General features: G+C 36.4%; 1 long non-coding RNA gene across 1 annotated transcript; it reads left to right on the top strand.

The window, feature by feature from the left end:
- Nucleotides 1-517: 517 nt before the first annotated feature.
- On the top strand, nt 518-10,617 carry LOC148224062 (uncharacterized). The gene is made up of 3 exons (XR_015803400.1): nt 518-694; nt 2,012-2,145; nt 9,247-10,617. It is a non-coding gene; the product is annotated as an uncharacterized LOC148224062 (long non-coding RNA).
- The last annotated feature ends 4,677 nt before the right edge of the window (nt 10,618-15,294 follow it).

The following is a 15,294-nucleotide window of genomic DNA, read 5'->3' as shown; positions in this document are numbered from 1 at the left end:
GATACTGTTTTCTGTAACTGCTGTAGCCATATAGACATGTTTAAATTCATAGAATTGGTAATGTTGGAGGGGACCTTAAAATCACCTTCTTCCAAACCCCACACCATGGGCAGGGACATCTTCCATTAGACCATGTTTTTACAAGCCACATCCAACCTTGAACACTTCCATGGATGAGGCATCCACAGCTTTCTGAGAAAAAGTGGTGCAGCACTGTTTTGTGCTGATAAGTAGATATGCTGTATATTAAAAGGAGTTGGATTTTTTTTTTAAGTGGAAGATAAAAAAATTCGTAGAATTATATCCAGGAAAAAAAAACAACCAAAAAACAACAACTAAAAAAAACCCAAAAAACACCAAAAAAAACAAACAAGCAAAACCCAAACAAACAAGCAAAAACCAACCAACCAAAAAAATGTTTTAAGGCTCTTGCATAAAGGGGGAATTATAGAAATATAAGGTAGTATTATTATAGTCATTTTATTAAGTAACAATAGCACTTGTCGTTCTTTCAGCATAAAATCAATGCACATGAAAAGGAGGAGCTGGCAGCCTGTACCAGGATCACCATGTACTGAGATGGTGACAATGGTGACCAGCTCTGGAACACCAGCAGGAAGCACTGTGCTGCATGGGCATGGTGCAACAGCTTCATCCAGAGTGGGAAAGACAAGGAAAACCAAGCTGCAACAGTGTAAGGAAAATACAAAGCAAAGTGAGCAGCAAACTACACCTGGGGCTCTTCTTGGAGAATAAATTGGATACATAGTAAAGCAGAACTTGTGTTGATTGGCAGCTGACACTAGCTCTTTCTTAAATTGGATATTATTTGGGATTTTACTGTAGCACTGAACACAGAAAAGAGACTCATGTGAGTTTGTCAGCATAAATCAGAGGTGTTAAACCTTTTGAAAGACCTGCCACACTGAAAGGTTTGTTTATTCCCATTTGGACAGATTTTGCTCTCTGAGATCTATCTAAAAATCCTCATGCTTTGACCCCTTTTGTTCATTTGCGCCTGTTCTCTGTTTCTTTAATTCTCTTACGAAAGCCTGGATTTCTGTAGGGAACTGCTGAGTGTGAAAATGTTGCCCTGTTTCCTGAAAGTGAAGTAAGGGTATTTCTTAAGAAACATAAAGATTTTACAAGCAATAGCAAAGAAAATGCAGATAGATTTATCTGGATACAATGAATTCCACATGTAATACAAGACTGTGCTCCATTTTTTAAATTTTTTTTTCATTTTTCCTTATTGGTGACAGTACTACAACACTACATTCCAAATTATGAAACCCCAGAAATAGAGTCCTAATTACCCAGACTGCTGATCAAGGCAATCATCTGGGTTTTTGGGACACTTGTGTGCACATTTCTTTCCAATTAGCACATTCCAGATGAGGTCCCAGTAGCTGCCTGAAATCAGCTTTTGATAGATGCAGTAAATATTTTTCTGTACAAAGGGGAAAACTTCAGGTAGTCATGGGATAAGTAGATGACATCTTTGAATATCCTGTAGTTATTAGCCACTTACTGAAGATGTACAGCATGAAAGTCTTTCATCTGAATCTGAGACCAAAGGCATCAATTTTCCCTTTCTTTTATTTTTTTTTACACTGCTTTACATTGTTGAGCCTAAAGATAGATAATTGATTGAAAAAATGCTATAATTTAAACTATTAGCTTGTCATTGTACTTCTTGATAATGTTCTCTGGAATTTTTTTATCTAATTGAGGTTTAATTTGACTTCTTCAAATTTTTGTAGTTTCTTTCTTCTGCATTAAAGATTTGACCAAAAATTTTACATTAATATGTTTGGCTCAAATCATTCACTTTCCTGGTAAATTTAGGAGTGGATTCGTTTGGTGCAAAATTTGTACTATATTTGCCTCCTATTTATTTTAGAAAAGTGCATGTCAGAACATACCAATTGCATAAAGGAGAAGTTTGGCCACGTCTGTGACGTCAAACTGGTACCACATGAAAACTTGCATTCCTGCTGTCTGATTTCAGAAATTAAAAAGATGTACCTGGAAGGCTGTGCCCTGGTATAGAAGAATTGAGAGAGAAGGGGGAAAAAGTCATATTTAAGAAAATACTACAGAATATACACATTTTTTATTTATCTGGACTAGCACGTTTATTGGGTAAGTCAAAGAAATGTCTTAATATTTTATTGCCGTGATTTAATTTCCCCTTTTTTTTAGGTTTTCATCTTGTTGCATAGGGTACATAAAGCAGCTTTTCAAGAACAAAAGCAAATGAAAACTATGATTTTTCTTTTTCCAAGTGCCCCAAGTGTTCTTAAGCCAAATAAAAATATGACTAGACATAATTTTAAAATACAACTCCAGGTACAACTTAAAACTAAAAGGAGTCATCTTTCAAACCACAAAGCCTTTGGGACACTCAGGGAAATGAGTGAAGATTAAAAAAAAAAAGAATTGTGTGTGTATATATGTGCATTTTGTGGCGACGGCCTGTGCCAGAACGAGTTCCAGTTAGATTTGTCTGTCTTGCTAAAATTCTGCATTTCTCATTTCCTGCATGTTTCCAGCCCACTGTTGCTGTCAGTCCATTAGTCTTTGTTTCGTCGTGCTAATTACACACCCGGGTTCTTTGAGCGCGCATCGAACCCCGCGGCGCTCACGCTGCAGGTGGATCAATCAAAGCACCAAGGAGCTCATGCTCAGCATGGAGAACTATTGGCTGGATGCTCCTGGATGTGGATTTACCTGCCAAGAGCTCGGGACGCTGAAGGAGTTGCTGTGAGCACGTCCCACGTGCCGGAGCTGCCGCGTGGCTCCGCGTCCCTGCAGCCACATCTGCCGCCCTGCCTCCCTAGGGCACGCACAGCTGTCCCCATCGTGCTCCACCGGGGTGAAGGATGGGGGGAACGATGCCTGGTGAAGACATCATCTGCAGGAAGGGAGTGCAGGAAGGTGTCCAGGAGCCTGGGATAGAGGTAATTCGGATGAAGCTCCTGTCTGGCAGCAGGAACGGGAGGAGTGTTGCTGCCAAGCCATCTGGGATAGAAATTCGGTAATGAGAGGACACTGCTACGCCGTTCCATCATCTGTGATGATTTCCTGGAAGTTTTAAGTCTTGATGTGTGAGTAAGTCCAGAACTGTTACACAGGGTAGTGAGGACTGGCTGACAGCCTTTCTAAGAATTAAGCCCAGAAAGTAACACTGGTTCTAAGGCAATTAGACTATAACTGCCTAACTCAGTCACCAATGAAATTTTGGTGATTTCACTGTGGTTATACACAATGTGTGTGTGTCACAGTTCATCCATTAATTAGCCAGATATTCTTAGGATCTGGGTTTGCATTAGGTCACTGGGAGCCTGCCTGTGGCCTTATAAAGGAGGAAGCAATCAATAGCAGGGGCCTATGCTGTCCTTACCAATGTCAGTGAGCTTTGCAAAAGGACTTCCAAAGAACAGGGATAAAACATTTAGGGCCTCTACCACATACTCAAAAATAGAACAGATTGTGTGCAAACTGATCAAATAATTCTTTGTGTCTACAGTGTCTCTTATTCCTATTCATCAGCAGATGATCTTATCACTTGGTTTCACATGAGCTGCATTGCTTTTGATGATGTCATTTTTAGAGCTCTTTTTAAAACTATGCAACTTCTCTATGGACACTTCTATTAATTTAGTTAAATATTTCGTTGATTTAGTTTTATATGAGAAAAAAATCACTTAAAATTGATATAAATTGGGTTTAAATTGGATTGCCCACAGATAATGTTGAGTTCACAAATTTTGCAACCTAATAATAACTTCAAGGGCCTTCATTCCCTCTTCCTTGCTCTCTTTCAAGTTCTGTAATAAGTCAATGGTTTTTTATCCCACTCATCTTGGAGCAAGACTTCCCACAGTTAATTAGAATTTAGTTCAACATCTTTAATGCTTAACCTTTTAAAACCATAGATAAATATTGCTTAAGAGTCAGCACTGAACATATAACTTTTAAAATCTATCAGCTGGATAGAGTCTTATAGCTAGGGGGATTTCTGTTTTGTTTATATGTTGAATTTTTTTTTACTATTTACTAGTTCTTAGTAGGAAATTTTAAGAGAATTCGCTTTCATAATTTCAGAGAAATTCTTCTGATTTAGCACAATGCAGGTTTAGCATAATGTAATGTACTGTGATGGAGTCAGCTAGCTTTGAGCTACTGTTCTAAAACTGGCCATTGGCCAGGCTGATTTGCTTCATGAATTAGAGAAAATTAAAGCCTCTTGCCCTGGTGGGGCTTACTGGCAAATAGGAGCTTCTGGAACCTAGGGACATCACAGATCTGTCCTTTTTTTCCTGATTATCTTCTCTGCAGTGGAGCCCAGTAAAAGGGACATGGCACCACACCAATATTCCTGCTCATTAGTGACAATCCTGTCCCTAGGAATACTGTGCTATTGGGCTTATCCATTCTTTGGCTTCAAAGCAGATGAATGGTGCTGTGTCTCTGATATTTAGTGGATTATCCCATAGTAGTGCTACCGGTTGTATCTAGAAAGTTTCTAAGGTCTGAAATACATTCCTTTAAAAACATGTGAAAGATGAGATGTTAGAAGAGATACCTGTTGCCTTGTAACCAGGTGGGCTGGAGCTTATTACAGCAGAAGCAAGAGCAAGGATATTTTACAGCCTTTTAGTTTTGCCTTTTTGTTGCTGTTCTCCTGAGGGAAACAAAATCATGTGCTAGCAAACAGAAGCTACCAGTTTAACAAAAGAAAATAAAAGAAAAGGTACAGATCTTAGAAGAAATGCTGTGAAACTTGTGGCAATAACAAGACAAAACCAGATGCAGCTGCAAAGAAAACCAAAACAAAACCAACAGGCCTCTATCTTATATCTTGACTCGTATCTTGTTTTTGTGGTGGTCAGACATCCCCTTCCTGAAGAATATATGAGGCTAATGTCTAAATGATGACAGTGAAACAATAGCAAATTTTAAAGAGACCATTTGTTCAAGGAAACAGTTTGCTAATGGATGCATTGTGCGGTGGTAGAGAGCTAAATAATGCAGAGTTATTATTGTTTAACATTGGACATTGAGATGTGGCACTGTCAGACTGAGGGGCCTGAATGAGATCTGTAGCTACATTATGAACTAAATTATTCTGGTAGCACTCAAGTAGTAGAGTTTCATTTTAGCTCCCTGTCAGATGCAGTAGAAAAGAACTATGAAAGAATATTAAAGAATTGTTAAAGAATTGACTGTCTTTTTTTTTTGTTGTTGTTTGTTTTTGTCTACTCAACAGATACACCTGCAGTGGGTGACAAAATAGAAGACAATATTACCAGAAGTTGATCTTTCGGGATTTCTATCCAAGATGAGAAATATGAATGCCAGTATCTCCTAGAAATAATATTAACTTTGAAAATTTTAGGCACACTTGTCAGACTTTATATCAAAATAGTTACAGTTTACATTTCTGAAGGCATGTCTGCACATAAACTGGCTGAATCAGAACAAGGATCTGCATGCATATCATGCCTTGTGCTGTTACACAACAGGTCAGATTAGATAGTCTTTTCTTGCTTCAAAAATTCTATGAATCAAATTCAATTTCTGAACTTTGGAAGCATCTCAGATTTTCTTTTCATATGCAAATCAGGTCTAATTTATCCCAGAATAGTTGCAACACATCCGCAATCAATGTCACTATGATAGGATCAGGTTAAATTCAGTTCACTGAATTAAACCATTTCATTGGCTTTAGTTTCTTTGGAGACTGCAGGAAATGTTCATCTAAAATGAGCACAGTACTAATTACTGCTGTGAAATATACACCTGAACACACTGTAGACTATATTACCATGGACAATGGAAATGTGACCCCCCCCCCCCCCCCCACTCAAGGAGGTCACAGCTGTATCTGACACGAGCCACTTGTCCCATAAAAAATTATACTTCTCATACTATATTCTCAAATCCCGTGTTCTTTTTTTTGGAGGGGTAAAGACTATTGCTTAACTTGTATTTTCCACTTCTATATGCTAAAGAGTGAAATCTGGCAACAGTTATGCTACAAAATCTTTCATTTGTCCCTAACATATTGCTGCTGCAATCCCTTGTTGGATGGGAACACCTGTTTTGCTCTGAAGGTTGCAGATGGAGTCCACACCACCTCAACAAAACTGCAAATGACAGGATTTCTTCCCTTTTGAGAGAAGCTCCCAAATGAAGATCTTGTGATGTGCCTTACTGGATACCTCAGTTTTCTTCTGCACGCAACAAGCTGAGCTACTATTTCAATATCTCTGTAATCTTAGTCTAGCACATCTGGCTGTGCTGGAAAATTTAGGGCTGGGCTTTAAGATCCATGCACTGTTTCCCCAGCTGTAACCAAGGCTGCATAAAGATTTGGCAATGGTTATTGCAGAATATAGACAGTGCATTTGCACTGTGGCACTGGTATTTATTTTCCTTACCAATATCTTACTAATCCTTTCATGAAAGAAAGGGACATTTTAATATTTTTAATTATTTTAAAATCTATTTTCTGGCACTGCATTCTTGTCACAAAGTGCAGAGAATGTGGGTTCTCATATCTGAATGACCACTCAAATAACACTTTAGTTTCACACAAACAGTTGCTGGGGCTACTGTGCTGGTGAAGCTCTAGGAGTGAGGAAATGAAGTCACATCCTCCTCTGATGGTATTTTCAAAAGGAAGAAAGCATAAGAGGTGGTTTAAGCCCTAAGGACAGGGTGCATAACTCAGGTATTCTATTGAATATGAGGGAGAACTGTGAGTCCTGAAGACTTTTACTTTACGATGTAATGAAGAAGCTTATTGCCCAGCATATATAAGCAGTTAACTGCGGTAGTTTGGTGCTCCATCTTCGTGGTGATATATCAAATACACCATTATTTTATGTAGCTTTGAGTAGTAAACTTTATTATGATTATAAATGATAGACATTAATGGATCATTAATCCATATAATAATACTGAATTTTCATAAAACAATTTCAAATCATTTAAGATTCTCCCTAAGAACCTTTCTGACATCCTCCACTAGAAAATGACTCTATTTTATTTATCCCTAATCGTTCCACACTTCCCTGGTTCCACTAATTACTGCTTCAATTCTCAATTGTTTGTTCAGATCACCTTTAGCCATCGTTCCCATAAATTAAAATACACCACCAGCTTGTCAGGCTTCAGATGAATTTCTGAGTTTGTATTTCCCAAAGGATAGGCTATAGATAGTGCCCAGCAAGGTTCTACACATGAATCACGTTATAGTATTCTATAGAATATGATTACATTTATAGCCATAAATGTACAGCTATAAATAGCCAAAGGCTATGCCATATATAATTACTCAGGTAGGTTTTTTTAACGTCTTTAGCAACCAGCTGATTAATTTGTGTCTTGAGATAGCCTGAGGTCTGAGTTAATGGTTATCCTTTTTTGCTGATTTTTAGGAACTTAATTTCTCTAAGCATAGCCTCGTCAATAGCTGATCACAAAAATTCTGACGTCATAAAATGACACAAAAGTCATTGACTAAAAATATAGTAAATTAAGTTGCATAGCTTGATCCATTACTTTTGAAAGCATTCCTGGTCTTAGGGGAAAGAAAAAACCCTTAGACCCAAGGACTCTGTTTAGCCAGGAGTACTCTGCAAGTTTTAATGGAAGTTCATGGTTTGTGGTTGATAACTATTGATGAGGTACCACAAAAGTCAGGAAGCCAAGGCAAATATTTATACCTAATGCAACAAAATTCCTTGGTATGGAATGAATAAATAAGCATAGGCACAAATCTCATAGATCCTGAAATGATTTGTATTCACCATAAACTAGATTAGCATGTTGGATCTACTGTGGTATAATAAGGGCTCAAAACTATCCATGGATAGGAGTTTTGACCTTTAATTAGACCTTTGGACAAAGTCTAATTGTGTAGTCTTTCAAAGTCAGGTCTTTGTGGTTGATTGAAATTGTGCATATGTGTGTTTTGTTTATTAAGTCATGATAAAGAATACAGTGGAACTAAATTATGAACTTGTGCAGTCATGGTTGTGAAATTACTTCTAATAAGTAAAAAACAATTTTTTAATTGCTCAGATTCCTTTTACCCTTCCATAAGCTTATTTCTAAATGCACTTAAGCACAGACACATCAGTTACAGTTGCCTTGATGACATTCCAACCTCCTGATCCAGCCGTGTTTCTGGAAGAGAATACCTAAATTCTGATCATAAAGCTAAGTGGAGATTTATTCTGACCCATTCTGTATAATTTCTATGCACCACTACAGTGCTCACCCATCATAATTAGGCATCAACAAACTCCCAGTAATTTAACACATGCTGTACATGGAACAACACAAAAGGAATTTTATGATTTCTGTAAGTGAAGCTGTCAAGAAATGGATTTTCCTCATTATGCTAGAGCATCAAAGACTTGTAAGTCTTCTACATGCAAAAATTTTGTCAAATGAACATAATTCATAACCAGGTTAGTGGAAATAAGAATTAAAACTATTAAGAGTCTCATGCCATTTTATTTTAGTAGGAGAAATGCATTCATATGAAGTGCATCTGAAGTCTTTATCTTTGAACATTAATTAGTAAATTGACTTAATATCTCAAGACACACTTTCAGCCCTGGAGTGAGATCAAATAGTGATGAATAGGAGCAATCTGAAAAAGTATATTCTAATAATTTGATTTTGAATCATGATCTGGCAGGGTGAAAGCATCTATATGAGGAACTATTTGAAATTGCCTAGTTGAACTATATTTTGTCATTAAAATGAAGCTCTAATTTTATGAAATTTTAATTGTATTTTTCTTGAAGCTTCTGTTCATTTTTTAGCCTCTTATTTGGCTTTTTTATTTCAGAACTTCCTAAGAATAGTCCAAACTTACTTCAACATTTTCCAGCCTTATATTGTGTATGATTCATTTTGAACCTCTTTGGTGTAAGCTGATTCTTGACAATACAAAAAGTATTTCAAATATATGTAGAAATGCCTCATATGCTCCTGCTGTTTGTCAAATTTATTTTTTGCTTTTACAGGGATGTTTTCTCCTTGATCTTCATATTCTGATTGGCAACATTTTTTTTAAAAGTATGTATTTTTTTTCTCATTGAAAAAAGGTTATGTGAATAATTATCATATTTCTTCACTGAAATGTTGCTGCACTTTAAAAAATGCTCATCCAAAGAATATCTGTGGTGAATTTTTTAATTTTTTTTTCTTTTTCCCTAGAGAAAGATGATCATGAATCAGTTACTAGGTTTCTCAAAGCTTGGGTGTGTTGGAATTATATGCTTCGAAACTTTATCCAAGATTGAAAGACCAAAGTGCTTGAAAGGGATCTCTTCAAGGAATGATGTTTATATGAACCCAAAACTAAAGCAGCTCTGAATTCAGCCTGTGTCTCTGAGCTCTCCCCTTTCTTGGAACTGGACACATTTAGAAGAGACAGCCATAAAGGAGTCTGCAACCAGTTTCTTTATTGGCCCAGTGCACGTTTGGTATATTTTCACAGAAACACAGTTCTTATTAAGAATTTGTCATGCATATTCAGAGAAAGGACTTTTTGCAAGCATCTCACTCACAGAGCAGGAGAAAGCGTGGCAATCAGAGGCCATGTACCTGCATTTATTGTACCCATTTAGACTCCATCCCTGTGAATGATCACCTGTAATAATCCAAAATTATTACTTTGTGGACTGTGTATTTAATTTTGCTACTCTTTTGCTCCTGGTGCATAAAGAATGCATTATGTGAGGTGGGTAATGCTGTTCCATCTAAAAATAAAGGTTTATAAAAGCATTTGTAGGAATGCAGTCGTTCAATAAGAAAGCTCTAATTGCAGAATTCAGTGAATGTTTTACAGTGATTAATTTATCTACTATATCTACTTTCTTGTTCTGCAAACAAAACAAAAATAAATTGTCATTACCTTACATTGTATACTAAAACACAGTCTTTACAACAGAAAGACCAAATGATAAAATTACTCTAAGTAAGGCACATAAGGAAGTCTAAAGATTTGTTTGTGAGCTTTTTTTTCTGCCTTCCTTTTAAAATTCAAATATATGTGCTTTGCATGGGCACTCTAAAATAGGCTGGGTTTTGGATGGTTCTGAGTGGGAGAAAAGTAATTTGACATAATAAGAAATACCTTTACAAGTCTTCAAGCTGTTCTATTCAGTATACGGTGTTATAATTCTGCCACATAGGGCACAAAAGGAAATGATAAAAATAAAAGCTGAATTATGATATGGAGAGATTGCAAGTGAACTATGATTTTACAATGGATCTTTTTCTTTTTAATCTGAAAAGAATAGAAATTATTTGTAGTCTGTTTGGGATTTTTTTGCGAACCATCACACTAAAATTTTATTGTCTGTTAGAAGAAAAATGGTAAGAATAATTGATGGAGTCTGGCAAAGAACATTTACCAAAAGTTTATTCCTAACTGTGTTTTACATTCGTATTCCTGAAAGACTTGTCTGTATATATTTCCTTTTTGACTTTTGCAGCTCCAGAAGTGATTTCAGTAGTTGTATTTTAAGACCAAATATTGAAAATAAGTCTGTAAAGATCAATAAAAAGCTAAATTATTCAGTACCAGGCAGAACAAAATGTTTTGTTCCACTTCTCTCATTATTAAATATATTGCAATAAAGCCTCTGAGTATTTCTTAAATAGAGGAATATTTTAGCGTCTTCATAAAAAAAAAGCTGATTCTAAATCTACCTAGAGGTGAATGATGGTTTATTTTTTTAAATGCTGTTCTGTCTTCAAATTGTTGAGAATTTAAATCTAAGATGTGTCCTGTGCTAAACTTCCATGTAGTAAATAATAAAAATGTTTGTTGCTAGTTAATCTTTTGCTATTATCCAGTCTTCACTTCCTATGAACCCCAAGATCTTATGAGGAACTAAAAAAATAGTGGCTTTATTGAAAAGGGACTTTTTTAAATTAAAAGAAAATCAAAGTAAGCATACTTAAAAAAACATTTGATTGGAGAATATTCACTTTTGCAAAGCAATTCAAAAAACATTGGCTTTCTGCCTATAATGCACTTTGTTTTTCCTCTGTAAATAACATTTTCATATAGCATTAACAACCCATTTCCTTTCCTCTATGATGATAAATATTTTTCATGTCTGTGTTTGGTCTTTAAAAAAACAAACAAAAAACCCTGAAATACTGCAGGCATATATAACTTGTACATGTTTAGTCTTTGAAGACAGATTTCACTGAAGTCTAGAAGATTTCTTGGTTCTTAATATTTTTTTGGTTGGCTCATTTGAATTCAGACCTCTGATATGCTTTGTCTTTGCAAAGCAAACTACAAGGTCACGAGTTTCTGGGGTTATAAGAGTGTTTCAGCCTTCTTAAATTCTAGCAGTTTCTGTAGTTTTAGTTAAGTCTTTTTTTTTTTTTCTTTTTTTTTTTTCTATTGATATGGAGAAATGAAAAACAGAGAATTTTCAGTTTTATGTCCATGTGACCACTGAGTGCTTTATGTGGTGTCTCATATAAAATTAACAGAATTTAGAGAGGAAAGTAGAGAACATGAATATTCCAGTGTGTTTGGAGGAGAGATACTGAGATAGAAAGCTGTTAATTTTTAATTTTTTTTCATAAGCCTTTAAAATATTCCGAGTCTTGGGCTGTGTAATACAGTACAGTACATCCCCCACTGCACGACCCATGGCTGGGATGGGGGGGATACCCTGGTGTTTATTTTCTTTTGTGATGGAGGTGAAGGTGGGAAGAAGCCACCCAGTAATGACAGCCCCTAAGGAGGGGCCTGTGTGCATCACTCCTTCCAAGGCATGCAATGAGGCTGCACTGAAGTGAACATCAAAAGGCCAATTGTGTAACATGCAGCATCATGGGGGGCACAACCCCAATCTTTTTCTTGCTCACAGTTCAGCCAGTGGGAGTTTTGCCTCCTCCCTCTGCTTGGGATGATGGCAGATTTCTGTAATGCAAAGTTGACCTTGGTTGAATGAAACAGCCCTTTGTGTTGGAGTAGAGGTTGCATTCCAGAGCTCCACACTCCTCTTCCCTTGTCACCTTCCCCTGCTTTTGATGCTTGTTGCATAACCGTGCGTGCTACAGAAGATGCAACTCAACATTTTGTAGGGTTTATTTCTAGCAGCTTGCAGCAAACTCATGTCGGGTGTGCTGCTTTCCCAGTCCTTAAAATACAGTTATTTTGGTGATGGCTTTCTTTCACATAGCCAGGACACATCATATGTCTGAAGTAACAAACTATAATTTAATTTCGTGAAGAATGATGATTTCTGAAATGTATAGGTTTCGGTGCTTGTTCATGTCTTGGTGTTTTACAAGTTCAGAAGTATAGAAGTTTCTTGCCTTAGAGAAAGAAGTCAATCATAGCCATTTCTAGTTGAGTTTAGTATTTGTACCACAAGATGTAGAAAGGAGAAAAAGCAAGTTGGAAAACAGCACAAGTGCCCTGGACCAAAAATGCAGAAGGCAATTTAAAAGATTAGTTTGAACCTTAAATATATTATTCATCTGAGAACTGCAGAGTACAAGAGTCCATTGCAGACAATAGCATTTTGAAATGTGCTTTCCTAGCATTCAAATATTGTTTGACTAGTTTGCCATGACTTCAAGATTTCTGCATGGGGATGTAGTAATGCAGGTGTTGCTTCAATGTTTAATACTAATTTGCCACTAATATTCAACACTATGCTATTTCAAAAGTACTATTTCTTAGCTTTATGATTCCCACTTCTTGTCTTAAGCCTTGTCAGTATATTCATAAACTGTCTCTGACCTCCTGCAGTTCAGTAGGTGGAAGAAAAAAAGAACCTTATAATATCTGTAAATATCAATGAATGCAACAATTATCACACAGGAAGTTCTGACACTGTAAAGACAGCTCTGAGATCTTGCTAACAGCTCTACTAAAATTTCTAGGCTTTCTTTACTATGGTTATGGAGGTTCTGAATTTGTTTTTATGTCGGCTTTTTTTTTAAAGTTGTTTTTTTTTCTTCCCCTGTTTTGTTTTGTTTAGCCTGGAAGTGTTAACTGATGTATAAAATAGGTTTATGTTGTATTATTTATTTGGAAAATCTGCTACCAGTTTCCATGGCAGCTCAGAGATCTAAAAAGGTGAATGAACTTTAAATATTTAAAATCCATTGCCACCACAGATAGCATACACTGGTAACTCCAAAGGTACTGAGGAGAATCATCTTGTGGAAATTTGTTAAGTCTAATGCTGAGAGGAAGGGAAGAGGCACTATCTCTATCTGCACAGCAGAAGGGAGTAAGTCAGTTCCTCCACAGACATTCAGATCAGCACAGTGTTTATAGGCATAAAACAGCCAAGGGAGTATATCAGCTTAATGTGAACTCTGACACAATCTACCTGCCTTTTCTCATATGAGAAAATAAATTTGCAGATGTAGCAAGTATTTCCTAAATGCCAAGCTTTTCTGGCTTGCAAATTGCAAGATGTTTGTCATTTATCATACCTTTTAGACCATTCTTGTGGCCTGTCACTATAGCAACTCTATTGTCTTCTATGGCAACACCTGGTCCTATCAGTAGCTTTATTCCATCAAAGTTTCTTCATAAATAATCCATGTGAAAGTGAATGTAGCTGTCATGTTAATTTGTAGCTAACCTGGTTCTGGCGAGTTTATAATTATATTTATGAAGCAAATAAAGCAGATTGTTTTCTTTTTCTTCAGTGATGACTTAACGTAAGCTGATGGAAACAAATAAAAGAAGCTTTAATGATATCACAGTCAAAGTAAAAAAGCATGTCATGAGGATGTTCTAGTTACCATCTCACAAATACACTCCTAAATCTGCTTGTCTGACCTCTAGTTAATATTCATAGTGGTATTCTTCACAAAACATGTTTATTTTCCCAGTAAATACTACATACAACCTTTGGCTGCTTAATTCCCTTCCTTCTCCACTTCCCTCTTGAACTCTTTTCTACTCTTGCCCCCACTGCAGTCCCATCCCAATCCCTTAAAATTAGGGATAGCATCTGCAGATGACAAAATAACATTCATGTCTAAAAATACTACCTTAAATCAAGAAGGGCACAGATGAGTTTAACTTCTGTTCCCCACTCACACTAAATGTGGATAACAATAGGCTGAGGGTTTGCATCTGCCTTGACTTCCAGTGTCTCCTCTCTCCAAACATGGTCCTAATTTTGAGGCAGATCTTTCTGTGCATAGGCCAAAGAACTGCTAGCTTTAGAAGTCTAAAATTCTAAATTGTGTTAATGCTTTTCCATTGCTCTTGATACCTGAATACGTGGGTGGGAGATAGCTGGAGCAATAGAAGTCTGCAATTCTTCCCTTCCATTGCTTTCATAGACACATTGACTTCAAAATGCAATATTGCTGGTATAAAGTAGGAGCAAATAATCTTAGACTGAAAATAAACTGTTTGAGAGACTGTAAGGGAAAAGTGTGCCCACAGGACATAATATCCTCCAGAATTACTCCTTATACATCACTGTTGAAGTCTGATGAAAACTTTCTGATTACTTTCAGAGGAAGAGATGGTTATCTCTTCAGTCAAGATAAACAGCTTAAGTTCACAAAATGGTGATTGCCATCAGTGGGCACTGCAATCTGGCACTGAAAAAGATATGCACATGACATAATTATGGTCCCCATCTCTATACTTGTTTGACAATGAATATTTAAACTATTAGTAAATTTTGTGGGCTGTATTTATGTTTATACAGATATTCTGAACGACATTTATCTTTCTGGCAACTGAAATAAACTCATTTTATCTGTTAAAGGATTCCTAAGGCATATGTTTAATGTATTTGAGATTCTATTTTTACTGTTTCCTGTATTACAGGAGACTTTCATTAATTCAGATCATTGTGACACTTTTTTTGTCGCTCACATCATAAAGAACAATTTCTCTGTTCATAATTATACCTTCCTGCCAATTTTTCTTTCTTGCAGTCTCTGAAAAGAATTCTTTAAATACAGTATATATGACATGATTTAGAAACCAAAGTAACCACATCAACTGAAATCAAAGTAAGCCTTTCTTCAGGAGTTAAATGAAGTCAGTGTGTACAAGACCTATTTTCAGGAGTTAAATGAAGTCAGTCTGTACAAGACAGCTACAACTCACGTTGTAGGATCATTGCCATAGAAAATTAGCTTCTTCAGTTTGCTGCCTCTTCTTTTACAAATGCCAGTGCAGTTAAGAAGTGTCTGTGAGTTTATATCTGTGTATATAATTCATAGAGGAATTGCATCTGG

The sequence above is a fragment of the Sturnus vulgaris genome, chromosome 4 (assembly GCF_052056855.1).
Source record: "Sturnus vulgaris isolate bStuVul1 chromosome 4, bStuVul1.hap1, whole genome shotgun sequence".
Classification (NCBI taxonomy): domain Eukaryota; kingdom Metazoa; phylum Chordata; class Aves; order Passeriformes; family Sturnidae; genus Sturnus; species Sturnus vulgaris.
Note: the sequence above shows the minus strand (reverse complement) of the source record. Positions and strands in the feature narration are given on the sequence as shown.